Source organism: Emys orbicularis, chromosome 11 (genome assembly GCF_028017835.1).
Source record: "Emys orbicularis isolate rEmyOrb1 chromosome 11, rEmyOrb1.hap1, whole genome shotgun sequence".
Classification (NCBI taxonomy): domain Eukaryota; kingdom Metazoa; phylum Chordata; order Testudines; family Emydidae; genus Emys; species Emys orbicularis.
Window position 1 is genome coordinate 40,957,316 of NC_088693.1, and position 22,892 is coordinate 40,980,207.

General features: G+C 40.2%; 1 pseudogene; it reads right to left on the reverse strand.

Moving 5' to 3' along the window:
• Positions 1-22,892, reverse strand: part of LOC135885792 (dynein axonemal heavy chain 11-like) — a 184,110-nt pseudogene that overhangs the window by 75,425 nt on the left and 85,793 nt on the right.

Sequence of the window (22,892 nt, forward strand, 5' to 3'; positions counted from 1 at the left end):
ATATCAAGATAGACTATTTAAAGGTTGCTCTATCAGAAACTGGATTTTAAAAAATTGGAACATTAGAAACAAATTAAGTTGACAGTTAAAATGGTGCTCGGAGTTTTAGCAAGATGCATTAGCATTTATGATACACTGCCTGGGCTTCCTTAATGCTATTTGCTTTTCACAATAAGATACTACTGCAATTTTATTCATCTGAGACTAAAACACAGTCATAAATACTTCATGATTCTACTATGTAGGCCAATCCATGGTGCACCCAACCATGTACACAGCTGGATACAAACACACACAAACACTGCATATTGTGGCGATGGGCAATATAAATGGAGCACGGTGAAAATTAATTTGGATTAGATAGATTTTAACTCAGAAAACATTTTGAATGACAATTAAAGATGATACTTCAAAAGCAGTGATCCTCAGAAGTGTTGGTGGTGAAGTGTTGGTGCTTATCCAAAATTATCCACCCTTTTTCAGGCTTCCTGACTTCATCCCCTGCTCCCTCCTTCTTACCAGCCCAACATGCAAGAAACTCTAGCAGTCTCTCTGCTGGAGGCTCGATGCTTTTGCATTCAGATTTACCGCACTCTGGAGCATCCCTGCTCTCTCACAAAATAAAAAGTCACTATGTATTTCTTCCTCCTTCAGTTGAAAATAGTGGCTGCCTGTTGACCCTGCCTAATTGTGACTCCAGCTTTAACCACTAGGAAGTAAATTGTGTCCTTCAGTTTCATATGAATTACGTTAATCTCTGCCTAACAAAGTGGCAGGGAGAGCATGTGCTTTCATCGTCATCTTCTCTTCAAAGTGAAGGGGGAACATCTGGAAACTTACATCTGAATTATTAAGAATTCCAGCTAAGAACACTCCTATCTCTGACCCTTTATGGGAGTGGGACACTCATCTAGACTCACTTGGGGTATGTTTATATTACAATTAAAAACCTGCGGCTGGCCCGTGCCAACTGACTCAGGCTTACAAGGCTTGGGCTAAGGTGCTGCTTAATTGCAGTTTAGGGTCCTAGAGCCCACGCCCCAGCCCTAGTCCTAGGACCATGTGAGGTGGGAGGGTCCCAGAGCTCAAGCTGCAGCCCAAGCCGCAACGCCTACACCGCAATTAAACAGCCCCTTCGCCCGAGCCCCGTGAGCCCAAGTCAGCTAGCAGGGGCCAGTCTTGGGTGACTAATTGCAGTGAGGAGACCAGAAGGAAGCTTCAAGGCCAGCCTGGTATCCTGTGGACAATAATTTTCTTATTATCCCATTAAGGCACCACCTCTAAGTGCTTGAGCTCTCAGTCATATGCTTCTGATGGAGCTAACCTGTTGGAAAGCTGTAGATTACCCTTAAAACTGGGTTAAGCACAGACTAAGTAACGTAGGGCTTGATCAAATGGCACTGTCTGCTGCAATGTGAGATTCAGAACCTCTGTAAAGAGTTGTTTAACCCCAAAAAGGTCAAAACATAAGATAAAAATAATTTATTCTAATTTTGTATTTTTTGCAATGCTAAAAATCGAATAAAAACAGATGAAGAAAAGGATGTTCCTTAACCCTTTGAAAACTGGCATGATCCGGAATGCCAGCCGAAGAATTTGGAACTGAAGGTCAGTGCTTGAGGAATTTGATGGCAGATAGGAGACCAATAAAGATTAAAGAGTTACCAAAGCTATTCATCATCTGAATAAAGGCAAAGCAGCAGGTATTGATCACCTTTCTGGAGAAAGGTTGAAAGGAAGAGGTAAGGTCACTACATAGAGGTCATACAAGATCTGTGGAAGAAGTGGAATCAAGATCAAGTGACAGTCATGAAACCAGGGAATCAATGTACTATACACAACATATTAGCAATAGCAGAGCTGAAGGGCAGTTTTACAAACTTCAATAAATACCAGTCCAATGTGTTATATGGCCCATGGATGTCCAGATATGACCCAAAGACAATGAAAAGGGAAGCCATAATACAGCCCTTGGTTGTTATGCATGATCATCTTAATGAGTTAGTTAGTTGAGCTGGTAGTTGGATCAGAATTCTATGCAACACAGAATGGATCTGCAGCTTCTATCAATTGATGAACAGAATCTAAATATAAAAGCAATTGACATGGTGACTTACAACACCAAGCAATTTCATACAGTTTTGTCTGTAGTGCAGATGAGCAATAGGCAGCAAACACCCAGCTTCTAGAAAGGAGTTTTAAAAGCTGCATGGAAGGAACTCAGGGAATCAGAGGCATGAAGACAGAAGGGTGCTGTCCCTATTGCACTCTCATTTTAGGTTCAGGAAACGTTTGTTCCCGTTTGTGATCCAGTACTGAATACATTGCCCCTTGGTGCTTGAACTAAAACCATCAGGGCAGGAACCTTTGGTTCTAGCTGCCACCACTCAGGCCAGCACATAATCATAGGGAAAAACACAACAGTCTGCACTGGCTATTATTATAGGATATTCTACAATATGGGTGCAGTGCTGTGGAGCCTGTATTACATATTTTAAGGAAGACCTACTAATGCCCTGACATGTCACAACTCAAAGAGCGGATAGGCAAGGAAGACAACCATAGACCAGACCCTGTGGATCCATGACTCCATTCTTCTAATTTTCTACATAAATCTGGTTGTTAAAAATAAAGCCACCTAAAATCAAGGCAGCATCATTTTTGCTCAGTTTCATTTCCAAATTCAGGGGACAAAGAGCCACACTTTGTGTTTGCCCCAGGCTAAACGCTCAGAGAAGGGGGAGACACACACCAGGGATGAGCATGCCATAAAGTTTGGATTCTTTCCACCAGCATAATAATGTAAATAAAATCAGAATCTGGCTGTATGTGTTGCAGAATCACACAGACATGATTTTCCTCTCATTTACATTGGTTTTACACCAGCATAACTCCCTTGACTTAATACTAATTCCTGATTTACACTGTGGCAAGTGCTTTTAGGGATGTTAAGCATTTGTCAACAAAAATTACGTTTGGAATGTAATGTTATGGCACTAGAGGACTTGGGGAATGGAAGAAAATGGATCATTTCAAATATTGCTAGAGCATAGAGAGAGAGCTAGAAAACAGCATCATGTTTAGAGTAGCCTTTCATACACAGTATCAAAAGTCTAATTCAAGTTGATGCTAAACTCTAACTGCCTCGTTTTCTCTCATTTGAATGTTTCACAGAATGCTGCTGCAAACACTTACATACATCAGTAACTTTGCTCATGCAAATAGTCCTGTGAAGTCAATGTGATTACCCACATAGAAAAGTTACCCACGTGCATGTTGCAAGGGTCTGGTCCAGTAATTGCACCCAACCTGTTGTAACTGACTTGAAGCTGCAGGAGTTGCTATATAAGTATTCCTTAAAATCAGTGCCAACGTTATGATGTCATTTCTGTCATTCAAACTTCTTCCTCCCTCAGTAAAAAGAGAGCAAAACACAGTGATTCTAGGCAGAGTTTCCCTAATTTACTCTTGAAGGTAATATGAGGATTAAAAAGATGTTTTTTTTTTCAGGCCTCCGACAAGTAGATTCTTCACATTAAAAAAAAAAAAAGTCATTAATACATTGATTTTCCCTCACTAACAAAGATAATTTACCACAAACACTGTGCTTATGAGAATTCATTCTGCTGTACTTCAGCCTGGAGGAGTTATTTGTCAATTGGAAAAGAAAAAAAATTCTCATCATTCCTATTTATTATCCCTCCTCACCTTAAACTGTCGAAAAATTCTGTCAATAAAAAATTGCCAGCTGTTTTGTCTCAAATCTGCCTCACCAACCCCTTGTAATTCCATCCTTACAGAAGAAATGATGCTATCCACTTCGCCTTCACAAACAAGTCAGGGATATCACCTTCAAACACAAGCATTTTGCTTAGCAATATGAGGGCATTACATAGAACTCAGCCTTTTCCACCTGTCATAGATTTTTCAGCACCTCTCACTTAGAGATCCCAAAGTGCTTTACAAAAATGAATCACGTAAGCTTCTACACCCCTGTGAGATAGATTTATCACCTTCTTGCAGATGAAGTATCTAGGCCAGAAAAAGATTAAGGGCCAAATGGTGAACCCCTTACCACCATTGGTGAGCAGTTACTTGCCCAAGTAGTAGCACTGAAATTAATGGGGCTACTTGTACAAATAGTTGCTTGCTTGTGGGAGTAAAGAGTTTTCAATTTGGCCTGAAGTGACATGCCTAGTGTTATGCACTAAGGATGTCTACACAGCAGCTGGAAGGTGTAATTCCCCATGCAGGTAGACGTACACACACTGGCTCTGTGTAAGGAATCAGGGCTCAGGCAGTCTGGCCTACCAGTCACAGCTGGGCTGAGGTCTTCCTACTAGGGCCAGGAGTTGCCAAGAAGGAGTTGGAGGAATCGCAAGGCCAGGTCCCATAAACAAGAGTCAGGGTCAGAGACAGAGATCAGAGGCAGTACCAGGTTAAAATCGAGAGGCAGGAGGAGTCAGGATCAAACTCAGGCTGGAGTCAGAGACCAGAGATTAGGAGACAAGGCAAAGTCTGGCATTTCAGCGGGCCATGGTCTCTGTAGTTGCTGAGACAACTTCCTGGGGCAACCCCTGAGGGTAAGTAGGGTCACTTGGCCAACCAGAGGGCCACAAAGTACTGTCACTCTGGGTCTTGTGGGCAGTATGTCCTGGAACACCTACTCTCCACATTACTCCCTGGCTGTGCCTCTGCATAGCCTCTCCGGGGAACTGTGGGAATATCAACTGCCCCAGGCTCTGCAGACCTGGGTTCTGCTTCCCTACACTCTGAGCAAGTGCCTAAAAATAACAGTGTGGCTGTGGGTTGGGCAGGATTGTTTTTAGGCAGCTAGCCTGTGCTGCTACGGCCACACTGCTATTCTTACATGCTAGCTCAAGCAGACCGAGCAGGGGCAGGTCTACCTCCCCTGGGAATTACACCTCCCAGCTGTGTAGACACACGCTACATCCCTTAGCAGGGCAGCATGGTCTAGTGGATAAGACACTGGCCAGGAAGTCAAAAGATCTGCGCTCGATTCCTGGTGTGTCACTGATTTGCTGTGTAACCTTGAGCAAGTCATGTAATTGCTCTGTGCCTCTATTTCCCCTCCCACCCTGTCTTGTCTTTTTAAATTCTTTGGGGCAGGGACTGCTTCTCACTAGACACCTAGCACAACAGGGCCTGGTCTTCAATAGGCACTACTGTCATACAAATAACTAACAACCATATAGTCAGTAGCAGGAACAAAATCCAGGACTTCTGATTCTCAGTTTCCTGCTCTAGCCACACGGCCTGCTTTACAAATCATATTGCACGTGAAAGATTTTGTACATTTCTTTGGATATTCTTTTATCTAAATTCTAATTATTATATCGATCATTTTCTGCTATTCCTACTATGTTATTCTCTCTCTCTCTCTAACAAATCAAGCAATACTTCTCCATTGCATCTCCTAAGCTTTCTTTTATCTCAGTAAAACTTACAGGAAATGAAGTTTGAATCCTCTCCTTTCGTTTTATTTATTTTTAGTTAGTAGGTGCTTTTGATTCACTAAAAGCCTTCCTCCTCCACCCACCCCCCATCTGTCTTTCCACCTTTGTGCTTGTTCTCATCTAGAACAGGCTCTTTTGCTGTCTCTTGCTACTTCAATCAAAATGATGGTGGTCTGACTCCGAGTTACTTGGCCTGGACAGCAGTTAATTTCTTGCTTTTATCCAGAATTTCACCACGGGAACCTCTCTCATTTTCCCAGTATATCCATCTCCACTGCTCTCTGCAGTCATTATCACCAGCCCAATTTACCTCAAATGTCAATGCAAACACTGATCCATGAACTAGATGGAGTACAACAGGGGGTTAGTACGTACAATGGTGACAAAAATTCATTTGGTTTCTTTCATGATATCTTTATCTCCAAAGCTTAAATTCCAGCACAAAAGGCTTGGTTATGCCCTCCAGCCAACAACTGGACAGAACACCCCACTCCACAACCACAGCAATGATTGCCCCCTAGGGTCACAGTGGGTCCAAAGATTGCCCTGGCTTTAAAATGGACTTGCTGGCCTTTGAGCTTCCTCTGTTCTGCCCTGAAATACAATAAAATAAGCATGTGAGCTGGTTAAAAAAAAAAAAACTCCCTGAAAATGTTTCTAACAAAAAACATTCTGTTGAAACTTTTTATTCTTATATTCTTAATTCTTCATTTCAGTTGATTTTTTGAAAACAAACATTTTGGGGTTTTTTTATTTTTATATTTTATTATTTATTTTTATTTTCAGTTTAAGGATTTTCTGTCTCCCTCCCTTCCTTTTTTCCCTCACTTTAATTATAACTCTGCTACTCTTTAACTTGACATAATTTCCTCCATTTTTGAAAAATTTTGGACTGGCAATATTACAGTGTTTCAATTTTTCCTTTTAGCACTCTGTAACTTTTCCAAAGTTGGAATAGTTTTGAAAAGTTAGAGTGGAAAACAAAACTGAGAAAAAGCAAAACCTTTAGATATGATTCTATTGATTCAGTGGCCAAAAAAAGGGGAGGAGCGGGGGGAGAGGTAGGGGGAAAAAATTCAAAATGTTGATTTTTTGTTTTGTTTTTAAAAACCTAAACAAAAATTTTCCTGTAAAAAAATTGTGAGCAGCTCTAACGGGACCAAATACACACAAAATCATCCAACTTCAAAGTCATTTCTTTCAGCTTTTCTCCCTTTATTTCTTTATTCCTTTCTCTTGTTCTCTTCTTCCAAGTGTGTGTCTCTACTTCCATCTTCCACTTTCTTCATCCCATTTTCTCTTTTGCTTCCTTCCTTTGTGTTCTTTTCCTATCTCTCTCTCATTTCCCTGCTCCACTTCTCCAGAGGATCTTTTACCTCTGCCCTTCCCCCAGCAGCTTTATGTCCTTTCCTAGCTCTCGGCTGTACTCCATTCCTGGTTCCCACTTCAACTTCTAATAATTTCTCGTCCCTGAAATCTTACCTCAAAATATCCTTTCCCCTCACTACCTTCTTTAACCTCACAATCGCTCTTCATTACCCTCATGTCCATTTCCCTCCCTCCATCCCATTCTCTCTTTTGGCTCCCCTCTAACTACATGTTTAGCAGACGACTCTGGCATCTACTTCCACTGCTCTTGCTTTGGGATTGGCTCCTGCCACTCATGTTCCAGGATGGGCTCCCAGAGTATGGGATTTTTTTCTTTGAAAGGTCTCTCTCCTTCAAAGGGATCTCTTCTCTGTGTAGCCCAACATTTATTGGGCTGTCCATGCTCTTTCTTTAGCTCAAAGCTAGCATTACAACAAGGCAGCCAAGCAAGAATGAAAAGGTCAACATTGCACTGGTATGATGTGTCAGCTAGATATGGTATAACAAGAGCATAGATCGCTATACCAGACTGTTGCATACAATGCCTCAGTTCAAGCATTGGATATATCAGCATATTCCTGTGCCCAAAAATCAGCACAAGATCTTATGATGGATAATAAACTAACCGGAGTGATGTTAAGTGGCATTGTTAGTAACAGGGGACACTTGGTATCACCATAGGTATGTGCTTAATCTCTCTCAATCTACACTACCCCTAAAGATGATGTAATTTACGTCACTCAGGGTGTGAAGCCATGTCTACCTACACCGGGCTATGTCAGCGGGAGAGCTCTCTCCCATCAACATAGCGTGTCTTCACCAGACGCAGCTGTACCAATGTAGCGCAGTAGTGAAGATAAGCCCTTAGTCTAGGAATCAAGAGTCTGCTACCCCTGCTGCTTCTTAACTAGGGTGTCACTCATGGCAACAATCTGAGGTTTTATTACCTGATTAGCTACAAAGTTAATTTGTAAGAAAAGACATAATTCACTTGTCTGAATTATTAAGATGCAAAATATGAAATGAATGGGAGATCAGAGTTAGTTAAGATGGGATGGTCTTAATTTTTGGTCAGTAATTCATTTACCCCTATGGGGATTCGTGGATTTTAATTTTACATTTTATTTTAAGTGATAAGAGACTCAATCTTATTGTCATGGATTTCAGTGCAGCACAATGGGGCCCCAATCTCAGTCAGAATCTTTAGGTGTAATACAAATAAGAAATAATAACAAAGAGACCTACTTAGTAATATCAAAATTTCTATAAGAAATTTTAGAACTGATATCACCGAGATTCAGTGCTACTTCTGATTTTTCAATCAGTTCCCCAGAGACAGCAATACACAGGTGTCTTGACCTTAAATTTAGGTAATTATAATTAAAGATCTCATACTCCATTCAAAAGCATCTGTAGCTCTCTCTCGCTCTCTCTATTGTCTAAAACCATTATTCTGCATGTAGTTCCTTTTTTGTTCTCTGCTTCTTTGGACCACTTCCAAGATTTGGTTGGTGGTTATTTAAACCCTTTCTCCGTGTTCTGGTATTTTGTGCTTTGCCTCCTCTGATTCATGGATTATTCCACTCTCAGTGAGATATTTTTTATACCCATTCACAGCCATTCTTCATCCCACATATTGTAAATATAATGCCCATCTAATCAATCATTACTTCTATATCTCAAAATAAAACCATCCTTTCCTTATTAAGTTGAGCAAATTAGTCAAATGAATGTTTTCTAAAACTTGCTGCCTTCTTAGGTCCTTTGGCTCCCAGCCTGTCTCTCTCCCCCACCCCCTTTATAGTCCTTTGATTTGCAAACAGTACCAATTTAGATCAATTAGTGTTTATGGGGATATTTTGGCCTTCCTGATTTTACCATAATAATTTAGTTTTATAGACCACAATGACTGTGGAGTGAGCATCCCTTCCCAGAAAAGCAGGGTCAGGGGTGGCATATAACTAACAAATAATGGTTTCTGACCATCCCCCCTCTAAATCTGAGCTCAATTGATTTTACTTTCATAAGAACGGCAATCATATAAGAGGGAATGTGGTATAGTTAAAAAAAACAGAGTTTTATATATTACAACTTCTACAACAGACTTGCTGTATTATGCTGGGTAAATTACTACTTAGCAGCTCTGTGCCTTAGTTTACCAGTCTATACAAAGGCTAAGAAATGGTGCCCACTTCAAAGAGGTGTTGTGAGTCTCTGTTTATTAACTGATGTTTGTGAACCCCTGAGATCCTCAAATGAAAAGCACAAAATGTTATAATGCAATCAATAATAATAATAATGAATTGCAAAATGCCATTGTTTGTAGCTTCCATATAAAACAAACGTGCGGACAATGGTTTGATTCTGCTCCCACTTACACCAGTTTAAGGCCCCAGTTCAGTAAGGCACTTAAGCATGTATCTAACTTTAAGTACATGAGTAGTCCCATTGAAGTCTGAGACACAGCACACATGCTTAAAATCAGGAACCTGGTTAGGTACCTTTCTGAACTGGAATTGAGTCAGGAGTAACTCCAGTAAAGTCAGTGGCATTACTTCATAGTAGAAATAGAATCGGGATCAGGCACATCAGACAGATTCCAGATTCACCTCCCCCTTTCAAAATGTGTTTTTAATAAGAAATCCCATATTTTAATAAATTGCTTTCTCTTTGAGTCATCATAGAGTGTTCATGAATTAATGCAATTCAATACAGTCTGCAGAGCTGCATCTGTTCCTCTATGGAGTCTCCAGCACAAATCCTGTTCTGGTGAAGTCTTACTACTGTCCTAATGGAGCAAATGGCTAAAGACAGAATTCTTTCTAATGTGTATGTGATATATATGCAATTAAATTCCTGTTATAGTGAAGAATCACTGTCAGCAGAGATTATTTTAATGGATGTACAGTAGTACTCTAAACTAAGTCTTCACCATCTGTTCATCTTAATTATAAATGCAAACACAACATATCTTACATTAGCATCAGAACATAGTGAAATATCAGCGATTGAAATGCCCATACATGCTCTTTGTACAATACTGAATGCATCTGTGCTATTTTTCTTCTCTCTCCCACACCCACCAACACAAATTGGAACAGGGGAAGGAAAGTGCTTATTCCTCACAGATAATTTCCTGACATGGTTGAATATTTTCCTGGCAAACAAGGATTAATTATAGAGAATTTTAATACATTATGCCTCAGAACACTTTCTAAAAGTATGCAGTGCAATAGGACTGCCACTTAACTTTAGCTCTTTTTAGTTGTCTTAGTTTTTTCCCCGTTTAGCCGGTAAAAGCTGTGAGAAACAGCAAATTCACTCTAATCCTAATAAATCACTAGCTTGCAGTTAAAAAATACGGAAATAAACTGAAATTTAAAAGAGAGAGACAAATAAAAGGCAATATAAAAGGTAAACACTTGATTGGGAAAGTTTACGGATATCCATACATTTCCTTTTTGATGTGGCTCTCTATGGTTTTGCAAACTCATTATTGGGAAGACAATAAAACATGTCAGACCATGGTCTAGCATCTAGATGGTGGAGGTATGGATTCATGGTCTCCTTTAATTTCATAGTTATACTATTAGGTGTTAGATTCTCACAGTTTATATTGGGGCTGTAGCATCACTATAGTTAACATTGAGACTAGTTTACTGTTTAACAGCCCATTTCTCTATATGCTCTAAAATCCACATGTTGACTCAGATCATCTTGAAAATTGCTGTGTCTCATGGGAATCCAGAGTAGGATTAGTGAGCCAAATTTGAGGCTGCTTGAGCAAGGGGTTTTGGAGATACAGCCCCCCCGCATAACATGAAACCAAAGCAAAGCAAGTCATTGTGATTCTCATCAATGCTGGCATGATCAAAGGGGTTGTTGAGCATTAGGAAATGCACCCATAAAACAGAACTTTATTCTAAGGACCAGTGTAAGGTGCCATTGACTATTTCAGCACCAGGATAGTCATCAGTCAAAACATGAAAAATAAAACACACAAAACAAATTTCAACTTTCTACAATAATTCCATCCAATCGACACAAACCAAGTGATCAAACCTATCAATTTCACTCCTCAAAGAGCAGTAGTTCCTGTGAAAATGGGTTCTGAAGGAAATGTCAGACAGTAGAAAAATCTTAGACACATGGTCCTTTTTAAAGCAAATCTCAAATGATATTCCCCCACCCCAAACTGCTATGGGGGGGGGGGGACCTCAAGCAGCATCCAAACTGAAATAAACTCTTAGAAATAATATTCTAACCCCAAGAAAGAATTTTTCTATATCATTTTAATTTCTGTTAAAATGAAAATCCTGGTGTAATGTTAATTGTCATGTTTCTACTGCCCCGGCACAATATTGCTATGCTACCACAGGGTCTGGGTAGAGTTTGTGGTGCAAATTTGGGTTCATTTGATCAAAGGTCCAATATATGGTTGCCCATATTATGACCTGCTTTTAATTTTCAAAATGCTCCAAAATCCAAGTGCATAATGAGATTATGTTGAATATTGGTATGCCTGTCTCTCTTGGTGCAGGCATTCCTCAAATGTAGCACCTTGCAATAAGGAGCTGATTTTAATATTCAAATTGCTCTAAAACCTATGTGCCTACCAAAGCTGTCTTGAAAACTGATATTTGACAACAGGGGCTGGCATAGACTGCGGAAGAGTCGAAGGAGAACACCCACTGAGGTGAATGGGCTATTGTGTCAAGCTGTATTCATCACCATGGGGTTTTCAGATGAATTGAAATGAATGGGCCACTTCGCACCTCTACAATGCTACAGAGGGTTGTGCAGAGCCCCTTCCCACTATCCTAACCCCCAAAGGGGAGTACAACGTATGGGCTATCCTCACTCCCCTGTGCTGCCTCCAGCTGATAGATATGCTCCTCACAGCCTGTTGGTTGCCACCTTCCTTTCTCCACAACTTTTACTGGGGGCATGAAAGGACCAGGAGGAGGGCAGAGCTGGTAACTGAGTTAGTGAGGTGTTCCCAGGAAGCCTCCTTCTGCCTTCAGTTATACCACCACTTCCTCAAGACAAGGAAAACTCACTGCCCACCTTTCCAGAACGCTGAATGCACGGATGCTTAACCCACAGAAAATCAGGCAATAAAGAGTCACAGCACACACCCAGACTATTCTCTTTGAGTGACATTTTAGCACTCTCTTCTTCCCAGAGATGGAGCACTGCAGAGACACAGCATATGGATAAAGTAAAAGAAACTGTCAGACCATGTCCTCACTAAGGGAGAGGTCACCTTTAGGTGGCCTTAGCGAACACCAGCTAGCTACACCTGGCCTCTATTCGACCACTTCACTTACCATGAACTAAACCCCCAAAATTGCCTGATGGTACCATCCCATGCCCCTTGTCCAACGGATTCCCTCTGGAACAACATCTGCACTTATCCCAGTTTTGTCATGCCTGCTACCAGACTGTTGCAAATCCCCACTGCAAGAATAGACTATTGTGCTCTTCAAGTTGCACAACCCACATAACTCAGCACAGAAACGAGGGGTCCATGATCCCTTTGGGTGCAGAGCCACCTCTCTTCATGTCACAGTGTGAGCTGTGGCAACCTGCTGCCAATAATCACTATGCTATGGACAGCAGTATTCACTAATGCAGGGAAGGGCAGGTGGAGTTCATGCAGACAAATGAGAGAATACAGTACACCACATAAAATGGCCCATTTACTTAGCAGTTCCTCAGGTCTGTTTATAATAGGGCAGCCCTAGCTGAAACATATTTCTAGAGGGGAATAAGGCACTGCTTGTCAATAGTTATTTTGCATTAAAGTTGTTGGGCCATGCACAAACACATACACTTTGGGCCAAATTTATAAAGGTATTAGGTGCCTAGTGGGATTTTCAAAAGCACTTAATTCCCATCGAAACTCCTATTACCAAATCCAGTCTGGATATGCTCAGGATATGGGAAATCTTACAAGAACATCTATTCTCACAAGTTTTTTGCCAAAGATGAAGGAAAGCTTGGGGGTGGAGGGAGCGGATCTTTTGAGATTTATACTAATTTGGATCTAAGTCTTATGGGAACAGCTAGTGAAATTTCAGCACACTCAAACCTGAATATAAACTCTACTCCTAGTTCAGCCTGAAACCCAAATTCCAAACTTTGGCCTTCAATCAATCAAGATTCGGATACCTCATCAGACCACCCTTCGTATCAACAGGGAGAAACAATGATGTAAATAGGTGACAAATCAAAGTATAAGTATTGCATACTGTAAGTCTAAGCTAAAGTATTTTATTAGACAATCCCTCACCCACTTTTGCCAGTTCTTAGAACTCAGTAATATGCACTTCAAAGAGACGGCTGGTATCAAGTTGTTAAGAAGGCCAAATGAACTCAAACACAGGTGTGTAATGTAAGACTGCAGATTAGCCTGCATGATGTAGGATCATTAAACATTTTATCACTCACAAGTGTCTATGAGGACAATATAAGGACCAAGCCTCACCCATCTAAAAGCAAGCCTTCAACTACTTAAGCAAAAGTAGGTTTGGAGAGGTATCTCCCAACAACTTTGTACTTTGAAAAACAATGTCATGAAAGCACCACAAATCATTAATAATGACACTTTGTACTCATGAAATGAAAATGTGTGCACCTTACATTGCGCCATTTTAAATAACAATATTAAAAGGGAAAAACATTTTGTAATAAACAGCATTTTTGCTGATTGCACATGATTATGTTAAGCAGATTGTTCTACGGGTGTCACAGAGGTGACTTAATAGCTAGCTCCTATAACTAAGCTCCACAGCTGACCTCTCCCCTCTGTTGATGAAGCCTATTCAAATCCTGCTGCCCTTTGCTCATTTTAAGATGTTATATTTCTGATCATGAATATATTTGTCAATGTTCTTTATTTTAAACCTGTAAAGATTTCTCCGGTGGTCTTCTTAACCTGCATGATTTGAGTTTTATATATTACTTTATAAAGTGCAACAAAAATTAGTTTTCATTGTTGTTATTATTTTTTACCTGATGCTTGCATGTCATTAATTAAAACAAGAAAAGACTCATAGGGTATCTGAGCACCTGTGAGAAGGAACAGTGCTAATATTCTTCACTACAACTTTAAAATAAAGGGTGGAAACATCACTTGGAGGTAGGAAATACAGTAGGTCATTTCCACAATCTGAATATACATAAACATTAAGAAAAACACTCCCTTGGAAATATCACAAATTAAAAGTTAAACATCTGTTTTATTAAAATAATATGAAAGGAATTTGTATTTATGATATATATTTCCTCATATATATGCACACATTCCCTGTATAGACACACACATGCATGCCTACTTAAAATCTACTGAACACAAAACACAAACCCACAGGACAAGCAAGATGCCAATAGTCAATAAAAAAAAAAAAAAAACACAACCTGAAAGAGGTTAAAAAGCAACTTAAAAATAATGATATCTGGAACAGGAGATATTCAAAGTTACTATCAAGGTCAAAAAAATGGTGAAGAGGAGAGAAGTAAGCATTCCATATGAGAAATACAGACTGTAATAAATGGATCCCTTAAGGCCTGCAAGCAGGTTGCCACAAGCAAAACACAAATCCCTAGAGGGCAGTACATAATTAACAATTTGAAGATCTAGCCACTGTCAAAAAGAAAGACAGGGAAGGCTACCCAAAAAAGTGAACAATCATTTTGCTCTCAGATCAGCTTGCTGATTACCCTATAAGCCAATGCTGGTTGTTCCTCAGACTGTATTTTCCTACTTTCCGTCACAAATGTTTTCCTGTATGCTGTTTAGTTTTCCAGGAAATGCTGGGATTCTAGACAGGACACATTGACTATAACTAGTTAGAGAGAAGCAGTGAAACAAGCATTTCTGAAGGCGGGGGGGAGCAGGGATTTAAATCATTGTGAATATCAGGAAGATACATTTCAGCCAGATTATAAAAGTCAAGTAAAACTTGAGTAGATGGTGCTTTGTGAAAAGCAAACCATGATGCTATGGAGTACATAAATCAGATTTAAGGACCAATTTATGAAAAACTCTGACTCGTATTTTGGGATCGACAGAATGGTCGTATGAAAGAGAAGAACAAAGGGATGTTTTTGTACTATTGTTTCTAGATAAGTAACATACAATATCTGTGCATCTGCTGAAACCCCAAAGGGCATGCAACTCAAAACTGAGATGCACGGTTCAGAGCAGGCTGAGCAGATGAACATGTGGTACAGTTGGTTCATTCAGTCAGGCACTGATCTAGCATTGAGAACCACATGGGTGCACCCACATATAGCCCCATTCACTTCAATAGGTCACCTCTGTGCGACTCTGAGTTGCACCTGTGGAATTTGAAATGCAAAATCTGGGCCAAATATGGTATGGAAACATTCAAAAGGGAGATATATTTTAAAAAGGTGATGAGAGGAAAATACTGAAGGTCAACTGTATTGATCATATCTGCTTATTTTCTAGGCCCTTGGGAATGTCAAAGCTACATAATTCTATAGGCCCATATCACATATGGGGCCAAGTTAACCCCTAGAATAACTCTACTAAATTCAGTATAGTTGCACTAGAGATAAACATGGCCTGTTCATTTGTAATTTTTCAGCTATAGATCATTTTGTCCCAACAATAAGTTACAGATGGTAAATAATGTTAATGTCCTTTTATAGTAAAACCACGTTTCTCTTTATTACTTTATTTATTGCATACAGAAAACAAGGAAAGGATTACAATTGGCCAGAGCTGAAACATTTATTTCTGTGCCACCATTTTGGTGATACCTAGGGACAATGTATCTAATAATTTCAGAGCAACCATCATCAGTTTGTCTTCCAAACATTGCTTAGATACCACTGGGTCCTCAATAAAAAAGTGTTATGTTGCCATGAAGATCACTGCACCGCCCCTGAAACTCCACATAAAAATGTATGAAGATGACAAATCTTCACAGGCATGAGAATCCAAGTTAAAAACAGAGAAATGTAGATGAATACAAATTCTTCATGTGGCATACTCTAGTCTTGTTTTTTACATGGGGATGTATGGACACTAAAGGCATGCATAAATCCAGTGCAGAACACATTGTTTAAAAAACCACAACAGTACTTTGACTATCATATGCGAATACAAAACTATTCAAGATAGTTAAGTCCCAGGCAGACTGCGAAGAGCTACAAAAGGATCTCTCAACAATGGGTGATTGGGCAACAAAATAGCAGATGAAATTCAATGTTGATAAATGCAAAGTAATGCACATTGGAAAACATAATCCCAAATATACAAGTAAAATGATGGGATCTAAATTAGCTGTTACCACTCAAGAAAGAGATCTTGGAGTCATTGTGGATAGTTCTCTGAAAACATCCATTCGATGTGCAGCAGCAGTCAAAAAAGCTAACAGAATGTTGGGAATCATTAAGAAAGGGATAGATAATAAGATAGAAAATATAATATTACCTCTATATAAATCCATGGTACGCCCACACCTTGAATACTGTATGCAGATGTGTTTGCCCCATCTCAAAAAAGCTAATTGGAATTGGAAAAGGTTCAGAAAAGGGCAACAAAATGATTAGGGGTATGGAACGGCTTCCGTATGAGGAGAGATTAATAAGACTGGAACTTTTCAGCTTGGAAAAGAGACGACTAAGCGGGGATATGATTGAGGTCTATAAAATCATAACTGGTGTGGAGAAAGTAAATAAGGAAGTGTTATTTACTCCTTCTCATAACACAGAACTAAGGGTCACCAAATGAAATTAATAGGCAGCAGGTTTAAAACAAACAAAAGGAAGTATTTCTTCATACAACACACAGTCAACCTGTGGAATTTTTTGCCAGACGATGTTGGAATATTCATCTCCCCAGCAGGGCCGGCTCCAGGCACCAGCCGAGCAAGCTGATGCTTGGGGCGGCAGATTGTTCGAGGCGGCATTCTGCCCAATCCTAGGGCAGCACGGCCGCTTTTTTTTTTTTTTTTGGTTTGTTGTGCCGCTCCGTCCGCCCTGTAGGCGGCGCGGAGGACGGGAGCGCCCTGCAGCAAGCCCAGCAGGGCGGTCCGCGTCCTTCCCTCCCAGCCGACTGGAGCGACGGGGAGCCTCCCGGCAGGCGGCGCAACAGTCGGGGCCGCGTGGTAGTGCCCCGCTGAAACCCCCGCTCCCTCCCCCTCTCCCCCGCTAGCCGGGGCACGTCCCCCTGCACCCTGGCTCTGGCCGCGCCGCAGTTTGTTTTTTTCTTTGCTTTGCCGTTCTGGCTGCCCCGGGTTGTTTTTTTTTGCTTGGGGTGGCCAAAAAGCCAGAGCTGGCCCTGCTCCCCAGGATGAAATACTGAAAGAGAAAACCACCACCTACCACCTTCCTCTTAGACATACAGGAGTAAGTTTCTCGATCGCAAGATTCTGCTGATGAGAACACTAACAAATCTTTTTTCTGTAGCTTGAGTTTCTGATATCTGAACTCTATTACATAATATTCTTTAATTACTTATATTATGTATAATAAATGTAAAACTTATTTTTACTTTTGTAATTATGACCATATTCTTAGTTACTTAGAGCCTTCTTTGGAGCTCTTCTACTCTTTTATAGAAATAAGCATTTAGGAAATTGGTAATAACATCATAGTTTTGACCATGTATTTTCTGAAGGTTATAAATTTTATATTTTAATCTGTCAGTTACAATGGGGTAAAGCCCCTTTTATTTTTAATGAACTACAGAACTATGAAATAAAAGTTATCCACTGATTTATATATACACACACACACACTTGAGGCTAAATTACTCTGTAATACAAGTCCACTGACTTCCAGCTACTAAATTTGGCCCTTAGTCGAGATGTTATGGCTACAGGCCAATATGAACAATTGCCACAGTTAGGTCACAAATAAAAGCTGGCCACAGTTAAGCTTAAGATATTATGTGCGCTTTAGTGATTTAGTCCATGCTAAACTGGGTGAATTTACCTTGCCTAATTTCTAATCCTCTCAAACACAGAGTTTGAAAGTTAAACTCAGAATTAAATGAGATTTGGTTAGTGATTCCTTAGCAGAGACTGTGAGATGAAAGACAAGAAAGGAGACAGAAAACAATTCACATAAAAAAAAATGTACACAGTGTGACATATCCCCTGTTTCAGCTGCTTTGCACCACTCAGTACAAAGCAGCCAGAAAGTCATCTTCACAAACTATTGGATGTTCCCTCTGGTAAGGGGGAAGCCAATCAATACATGTCTAGGCTCACAACATACAACTTTACAGTAGTGATGGGGAGAGGCAAAACCCACAATCACGTGTTGAGGGCGTCCATCGCTATGCACAGACATGTGTACACATATAAAATAATCTGTTATTCATTGCTCATGTACAGCAAGTAATCTCCCATCATTGGCTGACAGAAAGTGGGAATTCAATGAATGTTGTGAAATGAAAACAGTATGTCAAAAGAAATTAAAACTTTTACCCTGAGATCATGAATAGCATTTCCTTTACCAAGAGCTATTTGGAAAACTGCCAGGGAGCTGAGAAAGGCTGCTAAGCAGCACCAACTTTGCTTGCTCTTACCTCCAACTCCAATTATGGGGCTTCAGGAATGCAGCTGACATGACACCTATGGAAATGAGATTAAATTACAGTGTTTTTATTTTTGCTTGGTAGCAGACATTTCCATCGTATGTAATCTATCAAAGATTACGGGCTAGAAAATGTTAGTGTGATTTTCACAGATAGATCCAAGCTGCAAAGTCCCAGTCTGGATTGCCATCCTCCTAATATTTGGGGGTGGAACTTGGATCTGAGGTTTTTGCTTTGGGCCCACCTCTACTAATTAAGTCATTCCTATTATTTTTTATGTAATGCTTGTGAAAGCTCCCACGTAGTGTAAATCCCTTAATTTATTCACAGAACAGATGTGCGATGTCATGGGCTGGATTACTGCAGGCATCATCACAAAGCCCTCCCATGTGCCTAAACTCTAACCTGGAGAGAATACCTCAGGGTACTCCTGTCCCTATGTATGCCTCTGGCTTTTCTGCTGGGACTACCAGCTAGTGCCAGTGGTAATCTGTAGGATGTGGACACCTATCTACTAGGAACTGGACTGAGACCTTCTTCAAATACAGCCAGCAGAGGGCAGTCACTTTTGGTCACTACTGTCACTGACTGCATTCAAACTGGTGAACTAGATATGAACCGGTCAATATATTCCCCAATTGCCTGTTCCTGTAATTTCCCTGTTGAAAAATGTTGAACAAAAACATCATTTAAGATTGTCAAGACAAAACCAACTATGTATAGCAGTAAAAGGATAAAGCCTCTATCGTGTGGCTTAATTACATTCCCACTTGAGTAAAATATAGAGTTCTTTTAGCTACCATAATTGATGAGGTTCTACTCTATTAACAGTGAAGTAGCACAAGAAACTTATGCTCTCTCAGGCTACGTGACATCTGGTCTCAGGCTCAGTTCAGCCTCTACATGCACTGCTTCCTGTCGGAGTAATTAAGTACATTTTTCTTGATTAACAAAATCCAAACAAGATGAAGAGCTAATATGCTTTTTGCTCTGGGCCCAGTGGAAGAATTTTTACATTCCTTTGGGGATCCTCCACCATTGACTTGTATTTCTAGTTTTGTCTCAAGGTGAATCTAATGACATTCCTCAAAATGGAACATATTGTTCACAATTCATAGGTATCTTTGAGAGGCCTTTTTGCTGTGCCGAGGGATACAGACCCCCACTTTAGGCTTTGAGGATGGGGGGAGGGAAGGGAGGGCAGGGATTCCAAAAACCAGCAAACAGAAATATTTTCTTATTTTGTATTACATTTTAATGACCTGGCCGGGGGGGGGGGGGGGGGATTTGGCAGGGGATGGGGACTTAAATTTCACCTATAATGTTGTGAGCTCAAAAACACTGGCATTGTACAAATATATAAGAACCAGAAGGTGAAACATCATATACAAAGCAAAATTGACCAGTGTAGTTTTACTATTTAAGCTAAATGGAATGCAAAAAGTGAACAAACAGCAAAATCAGTGAACGCTTAATTTTAATAACGGATCCTGCAAATCTTAGCTCATGTGAGTAATCCTAACTTACACATGCAGTGAGTGTCTAGCACATGTTTGGGCTAAAATAAATGTAAAAGAATTAAATAAACCTAACAAAGCAGAAGACAATGGAGTTAAAACAGAGCTAAATTTGGCTCCCTAGGTGCAAAACTTAGGTCTGTATTAAAAATGGCCTGTAAAATAATTTTATGAATAAACAATCATCTTACAAAACATGCAAGGGATGCCCCAGAAAATCCCCCCAAAGGGATTTAAAATGTAAATCTTACTTTAGTTCCCTTCCCCCCACCCCTCTTTTTTAGCCTTTGCAAAGTCTAGACACACTGGATCAATACCTCCTGTTGTAGATGATCTCCTGGCATGGACTAAACAGGAGATGTCATATTCATCACAGAACCCCACTTCAGACTGGAGTGAGCCTGGGGAGTTAATTAAGCCCCCTTCCTAGAGTATTGTGCAGATTTCTAAAGTCTTTTTAAATAGCCTTTATTTCATTCCCACATAGAAATGTAAAATGTCTGAAATCAATATAATATTGTAATAACGAGTCTTAAAATATCATAATGGGTAAAGCTGCAATCTGCCTCAGGGCTCTACGGTGGATTTGATGTGATCAGCAGCATGCTTGGTGGGTCACACTGAGAGGAAGCCAACAATTCACAGTGGGTCGAGGTTTCTTGGAACCTTTAAAAGTAAAAACTGTTACATTTTATTTTAAAACACTGCTAAATGCCTGGCTTAGTCTGGTCACTTGGGGCACTCAGCACACCGTTCTAAAGATATGTGAGGTTATTTTTAATACCCTTGCAGGTCACCTTTAAACGAATTTGCACTTCAGTGATTATCTTTGTTAGAGCACACATTATACCAACTGAAAGTAAGGAAACTTACATGTGCTGTATAGCATCCTCAAAAAGAACAAGATTCATTGCAGCATGAAGCTCATTGTAGTGCTCTAATGAATCTGTTAAAATTCTGGTCAGCTTCTCCCAATCAGATACTGGAAAGTAACAAGGTTCTCCAACACCATGGGCAAAGTGGCAGTAAATTAGTGGCTTATGGATAAATACGTGCTCATCAACACCCTGATGGTAACAATATAGAGATATAAACAAGCATTCACACAGCATATTAACCCTTTATCACATTTTTTCTCTTAATTTTAATGTTTTGAGTGAATTGTTAGTGCTTGTGAAAGCTGCTGAATTGACATCTTTGGAGGCTGAAATCCTCTATCCACAAAACAAATACAGCATACACAGTGGCAATTTACATTTCCCCATCATTCCCTGCCAACAAGCCACAACCGTAATCTGGAGGGACTCCTTCCAGAAGTTTCGTTTTCATGGTAATTCAGTCTTTGTCTTCTCTGATGAGCCTACCAACAAGGGTGCCAGTTAATGACAATTGTGTGACAGTTTTGTACTCACAATTGTTCAGGAGGAAATGATTTAACACAACCAGACCATTTCACTGAGGCCGCTTCTCAAAAAGCATATTTTAGATAGATAGATAGATAGATAGATAGATAGATAGATAGATAGATAGATAGATAGATAGATAGTTTTACCCATTTACTAATAACATAAAGCTCTTATTTTTCATTGCAGCATTCACCATGAGGTTGTAACATACAAGCAGCTGATCAGAATGGAAGGTAAACAATCTCATTTCAAAGGAGAAACTGGAATAACTATGTTTCCAATATAACAGGGGGTATTTAATACTATCCTTTTCATAATATTCAGATCATGTCCAGTTAGGCATATGAATACATAGAAACAAGAAAAAGGAACCTGTTATATAGTTATCCACAGAGCTGTCAGGTATATTCTTATTTAAAATCACGAATCCCGTTTTAACTATCCTAAATTTTGGTAAATGGGAGGTAATACGGCATGAAACAGCGTAGAAGCACTCACACGTATTACTCATAGGTATCTCATATACATTGAAATCATACCTCAAAATATCTTTTTACAGTATCAATAAGATCTTTGTTAAAATGTTCAATATCCTTTTCCTCCATAAGTTCATCTGACTAGACTCAGAATGATTCATGGAAGCCATAAATAAACCAAATCAATAGGAACAACAAGGAGTCTGGTGGCACCTTAAAGACTAACAGATTTATTTGGGCATAAGCTTTCGTGAGTAAAAACCTCACTTCTTCGGATACATCTGTTAGTCTTTAAGGTGCCACCAGACTCCTTGTTGTTTTTGTAGATACAGACTAACACGGCTAAACCCTGATACTTCAAATCAATAGGAAATCTCACACACTCTTGAAATGCAAAAAACATTCCCTGCAAAAATATTTTCAAATTTCATTTCCACGCTTGACTTTTTATGAACATTATACTATCCATTTCTGATTAGTAACTAAAATGCTCCATCCAGTTAGATGCATATCAGTATGAATATTTGCTTTCCATAATATGTGTGTTTAATAGGAAATTAATGACATCAGAGCAACAGAAGTTATATAGTGTGGTCATGTGCCTGCTTCAGGAACAGTGATTCCTTTTTCTCCCATTCTCTACTATTATTTCATTATTTCAATTGGGGGGGCCCTTGGAAAAATGGGCAGCCACCCAGCGCTCCTGCCAGGGAGCGGGGCAAGCCCCTGTGCCCTAGCCCCATTTCCCCAGCAGGAGTGCCAGAGGCAGTCAGGGGGGACTGCAGGCAGAAGAGGTGGGGAGGGGCCCTCACGTACTCTGGCCCAGGGCCCCCAAAACCCCTAATCTACCTCTGCTGCGCTGGAACCCTGTGCAAAGGGGGGGCCTGGGTTCCCCTACCAGCCACTGGACAGTGGTGTTGTTAAAGGGCAAGGAGAGGAAAGATTGCCTGGGTTCCCAGAGACTTTGATGTCCTGCAAGGAGAGGACTGCAATGACCTTGCTGTGGGGCCAAGCATGAAGCAGGAGCAGTTGAGTCCTGAGAGAGCGAGATAGAGAGTGATGGATTG